This window comes from Sapajus apella, unplaced genomic scaffold (assembly GCF_009761245.1).
Source record: "Sapajus apella isolate SASKATOON/1434 unplaced genomic scaffold, GSC_monkey_1.0 scaffold44, whole genome shotgun sequence".
Lineage (NCBI taxonomy): Eukaryota > Metazoa > Chordata > Mammalia > Primates > Cebidae > Sapajus > Sapajus apella.
Window position 1 is genome coordinate 10,932,963 of NW_022436984.1, and position 6,191 is coordinate 10,939,153.

Here is a 6,191-nt window from a genome sequence, read left to right on the forward strand (position 1 = left end):
ATTGGGTCCTGGCAGAGTTTGCATCTAGGATAAATGGATTCAAACTTGAACTCCTGATTTTTTTTTTTTTTTCCAGTTGGAGTCTCTATCACCCAGGCTGGAGTGCAATGGTGCGATCTTGGCTCGCCGCAACCTCCGCCCCCTGGGTTCAAGCGATTCTCCTGCCTCAGCCTCCCAAGTAGCTAGGATTACAGGCACCTGACACTGCACCCAGCTAATTTTTGTGTTTTTAATAGAGACAGGGTTTCACCATCTTGGCCAGGCTGGTTTTGAACTCCTGATCTTGTGATCCACCCACCTCAGCCTCCCAAAGTGCGGGGATTACAGGCGTGAGCCACATGCCTGGCCTGAACTCCTGATTTTTTAGCTGCAGGTGTGACCAGAAAGCAAAGTATTTGCTAGAATTTACATTGCTGACCCTTCACCTACTTTTAGAAATCCTTTTCACTTTTGCATGTTTTTCCCTGGAGGTTCGCTATCAGGCTGCTGCAAACCCACCAGATGACAGGTACCCAGAGCTGCTATTTCTAGAAGCTCTTGGCTCTGTAAAAATACCAACAATATTTTTCCTTTGTTAAAATATAGGAACAAGTCTTAGTGAGATTTAAATCACACATTGATTTTGCTTGGAAAACCCCCAATCTTTGGTCTGTGTTTTCGGATGGACTTTGAGGTTCAGTTCCAGGTCTTTCGAATATGTTCTTTAGCAAAACACTTGATGAACTTACATGGTGCTTCTAAATTTCTGAAATAGCACTGAAGGATGTTATTTTTTGGTGTGGCTGGGAATAAAAATACCCTGTTAAACTTTTGAACCATACATCCCTCTGCCTACATAGTTGGGCAGATGGGGAGAGAAACTACCGCTTTCCTTTTTTTTTTTTTAATTTGGAAGTGGGTGTGTACCAAGTAAAGTTCTCTCCCAGCATAGTTTTGCTTTATTTGAAGAAGCTTACTAGACAAGATTAGTCTTCAGGCAATAATAGAGATTCTTCAGGAACCAAATATTTACACTTTGAACTAGCTGTAGAAATATTTACCGATTCTTGTGAATTTAACTTAGACACTGCTACCTATTGTATCCAGTTCATGCTTTCTTCTTGGGAACAAAGTTTGAGGTAATCTATGAAATGTATAAATAATTAAGACAATGGAAGATAGTTTTAAATGTAAAAATTATGGAGCGATTTTTCCATTGGCCAAGGTTTAGGAATGATTTAAAAGAAATCTGAGGCTGGCTTCAAACTTCAGAATGCGTTTTTGAGGAAAGAAGGGCTCTTTGATTTTATAAATATGTTTTAATTGAATAATCGCTGTGACTTTGTGTGGAGGTTAGGACTTTCAGGAAGGGGATTGAAACATTAATGTCTATTCTGATTATCTTTGTTTTGAATTCATTGCTTTTAATTTGCCTCCCCCCCACCCCATTATTTTATGTGGGTAAATGGAGAGTATTCTGGCTGTTAGTGCTTTGACATTTTTATTAGATAAATTTGAAAACCATTTATCCAGGCCAATTCCATATTCTCCGAAGCTTCAAATGAAAGAGTGCAATATCCCAGTCATGAAACACCTCAAGAAGGACTTACATTTATCCTTTAAAATGAGGTTTCACTTGGTATATGTTTGGCTGACATATTGCAGTTCTAAAACTTGAGCAGACAAGCAGTTTGAAAAGATTATTTCACCAATTTAAAAGTGATTATGTAACATCTGTGAACTCAGTGTGCATTTCAAGAAAAATGCTGTTGGCTTTGTCTTCATCTTTAAGTCATACACTAAGCATTGAAACTCAGAAGTGTCTTCTGAGCTGTCATTAACGACTCTTCAACTGCCCCTTCTCTTTTTTATGTTTCAGCATAATAATTGCATACGAATGAAATTAGAATTTCATGTAGTATAGGCTTCAGTGAAAAACAATCTAATAACATTCTTCTAATCTCTTTCTTTTTGTTCAAAGACTAGTTTCTTTTGTCGTATTCCTTTAAATCCAGAATTCTCAAATTTCCAGTACAAATGGCTATTATGCCTATGAAAAAGCAAGCTGATCTCAGATTCATCCAGACGATAGGCTTACTCTGGACCAGTGGTCTCATATTGTGTTATTTCCATGTGATGATTTTCTGATATAGTGGTAATTTAGTGGAATTTCAGGGTTTATAGACTGCTGTTCCGTTCTAAGTCATTGAAACAACAACAAACAGGTTATACTGCAGATAATTGGAAGGTATTCCTAGTTAGCTTTTGGGGTAATCAAATATTAAGCAGATGTGTATTTCTGGTCCCCCCTTTTTGTTGAAGGAATGAATGAATGGATGATAAATCAATCAAAAGACTCCCTGTCTATCAGAGCCAAGCTGTAGAGAAGCTTACTTAATGAATCTGCTGATAATAAATTTGTACGAACCAGTAATTCTCATTGGTCATGTACCATATATTGCTGTTTCTCAGATGTCCTTGCACTGTTCCTGCTGCCTCATCTTAATCCAGACCCTCATCGCCTTATACCAAAGACAACTATAACAACTCTCTTGTTGGTCTCTGGCCTCCAGTCTCTGGTTTCTTCCAGTTCACGGTGGGTCTAGCAGTAGCTGAAAAATCTCCCAAAATATCCTATTAATCCTTTTCAAGGACCTGCAGTGGCTCCCCATTATCGGCCTCATTGTGTTGAAATGCCCCATTCTATGTGGTGATGAGCACACTTGTTCTGTTTCGGTCCAGCTGAGTATGGCCTTGCACTTATTTATTTTTGTTTATTTTTTGAGATAGAGTCTTGCTCTTTCTCCTCAACTGGAGTGCAGTGGTGTGATCTTAGCTCACTGTAACCTCTGCCTCCTGAATTCAAGTGATTATTGTGCCTCAGCCTTCTAAGTAGCTGGGATTATAGGCGTGTAGCACCATACCCAGCTAATTTTCATGTTTTTAGTAGAGACAGGCTTTTGCCATGTTGACCTGCTTGGTCTGAAATTCCTGGTCTGATGTGACCTGCCTGCCTCAGCCTCCCAAAGTGCTGGGATTACAGGAATGAGCCACTGTACCTGGCCTGGCCCTGCATTTTTATTTACACTCGTTTTTTTTTTATTTGATTAAGTTTTTATCCATCAAACAATTTGACAATATGAAGTAGGTCTTAAAATTTCTCCAATTCCCGGTGAAATAATTGTTAATATAGAAAAAATTTTAATGTATAAAGATGGTCATTGCAGTTATTCATATAATTAAAAGTCGCAAACAACCTAAATATTCAGCCAAAAAGAATTAAGTGTGGCACAGCTGATAAAACCGACATTAAAAATGATGTGTACACTAAGTTTGTTAACATAGGAAATACAGTCACACATCGCTTAACGGGGGTGATATGTTCTGAGAAATGCATCATTAGGTGATTTTGTTGTGTGAATATCATAGAGTATAGTTACACAAACCGACATGTTCCAGCCTACTACAAACGTGTACATCTATATAGCACTCCCTGTTGCACCTAAGCTACAAACCTGTGCGGCATGTTACTGTGCTCAATTATGTTGGCAACTGTAATACATGGTATGTATTTGTGTATTTAAACATAGAAAAAGTAGAGTAAAAATAAGATATAAAAAATAAAAAATGGCACACCTTTATATTGCGCTTACCATAAATGGAGCTTGCAGGACTAGAGGTTGCTCTGAGTGAGTCAGTGAGTGAGTGAGTGAGTTAGTGGTGAGTGAAACTGAAGGCTAGGGTATCACTGTACATGACTAGACTTTATGAGTACTGCACACTTAGGCTACACTAAATTTAAGTATTTTTTCATTGTTCAATAATAAACCTTAGCTTACTGTAACTTTTTAACTTTATAAACTTAAAAAATTTTAAACTCTTGACTCTTGTAAGAACAGTTTAAAACAGAAACATGTTATATAGTTACACAAAACTATTTTCTTTTTTTGTATTCTTGTTCTTTTTTTTAATTATACTTTACATTCTGGGGTATATGTACAGAACGTGCAGGTTTGTTACATAGTTATACACGTGCCATGGTAGTTTGCTGCATCCATCACCCTGTCATCTTCATGAGGTATTTCTCCTAATGCTGTCCCTTCCCTAGTCCCCCTACCCCCTGACAGGCTCCAGTGTGTGATGTTCCCCTCCCTGTATTCATGTGTTCTCATTGTTCAGCTCCCACTTATGTGTGAGAACATGTGGTGTTTGGTTTTCTGTTATTGTGTTAGTCTGCTGAGAATGATGGTTTCCAGCTTCCTCCATGTCCCTGACAAGGACACGAATGCATCCTTTTTATGGCTGTATAGTATTCCATGGCGTATATGTGCCACATTTTCCTTGTCCAGTCTATCATTGTTGGGCATTAAGGTTGGTTTCAAGTCTTTGCTATTGTGATCAGTGCCACAAAAAACATATGTGTGTATGTGTCTTTATAATAGAATGTTTTATAATCCTTTGGACATATACCTGGTAATGAGCTTGCTGGGTCAAATGGTATTTCTAGTTCCAGATCCTTGAGGAATAGCCACACTGTCTTCCACAATGGCTGAACTAATTTACACTCCCACCAACAGTGTAAAAGTGTTCCCATTTCTCCACATCCTCTCCATCATCTGTTGTCTCCTGATTTTTTAATGATTGCCATTCTAATTGGCATGAGATGGTATCTCATTGTGGTTTTGATTTGCGTTCCTCTAATGGCCAGTGATGAGGAGCTTTTTTTTTTCATATGTTTGTTGGTTGCAAAAGTGTCTCCTTTCGGGAAGACTGTTCATATCCTTTGCCCACTTTTTGATGGGGTTGCTTGTTTTTTTCTTGTAAATTTGTTTAAGTTCTTTGTAGATTCTGGATATTAGCCCTTTGTCAGATGGGTAGATTGCAGAAATTTTCTCCCATTCTGTATGTTGCCTGTTCACTCTAATGATAGTTTCTTTTGCTGTACAGAAGCTCTTTAGTTTAATTAGATCCCATTCGTCAATTTTGGCTTTTGTTGCCATTGCTTTTGGTGTTTAAGTCATGAAGTTCTTGCCTATGCCTATGTCCTGAATGGTATTGCCTAGGTTTTCTTCTAGGGTTTTTATGGTGTTAGGTTTTACATTTAAATCTTTAATCCAGCTTAAGTTAATTTTTATATAAGGTGTAAGGAAGGGATCCAGCTTCAGCTTTCTGCATATGGCTAGCCAGTTTTCCCAACACCATTTATTAAATAGGGAATTCTTTCCCCATTGCTCATTTTTGTCAGGATTGTCGAAGATCAGGTGATTGTAGATATGTGGCGTTATTTCTGAGGTCTCTCTTCTGTTCCATTGGTCTATATGTTTGTTTTGGTACTAGTACCATGCTGTTTTGATTACTGTAGCCTTGTAATATAGTTTGAAGTCAGGTAGCATGATGCTTCCAGCTTTGTCTTTTTTTTTTTTTTTTTTTTTTGCTTGGGATTGTCTTGGCTATGTGAGCTCTTTTTTGGTTCCATATGAAATTTAAGGTGGTTTTTTTCCAGTTCTAGCTTGATGGGGGTAGCATTGAATCTATAAATTACTTTTGGCAGTATGGCCATTTTCACGATATTGATTCTACCCAGCCATGAGCGTGGAATGTTTTTCTATTTTTTTTTGTGTCCTATCTTATTTCTTTGAGCAGTGGCTTGTAGTTCTCCTTGAAGAGGTCCTTCACAATGCTTGTTAGTTGTATTTCTGGTATTTTATTCTCCTTGTAGCAATTGTGAATGGGAGTTTTCTCATGATATGGCTCTCTGTTTGTCTGTTATTGGTGTATAGGAATGCTTGTAATTTTTGCACATTGATTTTGTGTTCTGAGACTTTGCTGAAGTTGCTTATCAGCTTAAGGAGATTTTGGGCTGAGACGATGGGGTCTTCTAAATCTACAACCATGTTGTCTACAAATAGAGACAATTTTACTTCCTCTTTTCCTAACTGAATACCCTTTATTTCTTTTTCTTGCCTGATTGCCCTGGCCAGAATTTCCAATACTATGTTGAATAGGAGTGGTGAGAGAGGGCATCCTTGTCTTGTGCCAGTTTTTAAAGGGAATGCTTCTACTTTTTGCCCATTTAGTATGATATTGGCTGTGTGTTTGTCATAAATAGGTCTTAGTATTTTGAGATACGTTCCATCAATACCTAGTTTACTGAGAGTTTTTAGTATAAGGAGCTGTTGAATTTTGTTGAAGGCCATCTCTGCATCTATTGA